Genomic DNA, 1,026 nt, shown 5'->3' with positions numbered 1-1,026 from the left:
TAGTTCAGCTTTACTGAAATAGACAAAAGCTGGATGGAAATTCCGAGAAGTGATGTTCAAGATCCAGCACAGTGGAGCAGAGACTGAACCCCTTTGCCTGTAATTCTTAATTCTTGGAGAAGTTCTTTTGGGTCACTCTACACTCCATTTAACATTGTATTTTCTGATGATTATTTAGAAACCAGTATTTAAATATATATTTGTTGTTGTAGCCATTAGTTGCTGTCAAGTCAATTCCAACTCATGACCAACCCCATCTGTGCAAAGTAAAAGTAAAACTGTGGTTTCTAGGGCTTTCAAGGCTTTGAACCTTCAAAAGTGTTTGCCAGGCCTGTCTTCTGAGGAACCTCTGGGAGAAGATGAAACACCAACCTTTTTAGCTAGCAGTCAGACACTTACCACTTGGCATCACCTTGGGACGCCTTATTAGAAGATGAAAAAGAAAAAAAAAAAAGAGATTTACTTTTGGTCTAGTGTCAGGTGAGAATCTCATGATTACATTTGTCTTCTGCACATTTTCCCTCTTTTCTTTGTCTAAAAACTGTAAATTCATGTTGTTGTTGTTGTTATATGCCATGAGGTTGGTCCCAACTCATAGAGAACCCTCCTTGGGTTTCCAAGGCAGTATCACCATGAAAGTAGATCACCCAACCTTCATAGACTTACCTAATTAGCCCTTTAAGGCCTAAATTTCAGACAACAAATATAATGTTTAAAATTTGTGTGGACTATGGCATGCTTAAGGATATAATATAACAAAACTTTATCTATTTCATATTTCAACCCTTAAATGATTATATGATTTGTTATGATGCATTCTTTTTAATATAGATTTCTATGATGTGTTAGCTTATTTATTTTTATTTTACAGGGAAAGAAAATATTCTTTATTCTTGTAATCAATAATTAGGTCAATTTTCCATGCTATAGGTGGCCTACATGGTTTAAAATCAAGAAGGGAGTGTGTCAGGGTTGTATCCTTTCTCCACACTTATTCAATCTATATGCTGAGCAAATAATCCGAAA

The 1,026-nt window shown here is 35.3% G+C and overlaps 1 pseudogene; it reads left to right on the top strand.

Annotated features, from left to right (window-relative positions):
- The window catches only part of LOC122151856, an 8,412-nt pseudogene that overhangs the window by 5,309 nt on the left and 2,077 nt on the right, over nucleotides 1-1,026 (top strand).

Source organism: Orycteropus afer, unplaced genomic scaffold, assembly GCF_000298275.1.
Source record: "Orycteropus afer afer isolate SDZICR_OR568_19922 unplaced genomic scaffold, OryAfe1.0 scaffold00832, whole genome shotgun sequence".
In the NCBI taxonomy this organism is placed as follows: domain Eukaryota; kingdom Metazoa; phylum Chordata; class Mammalia; order Tubulidentata; family Orycteropodidae; genus Orycteropus; species Orycteropus afer.
The sequence above is the reverse complement of the archived record's forward strand: the minus strand, read 5'-3'. Positions and strand labels throughout refer to the sequence as shown.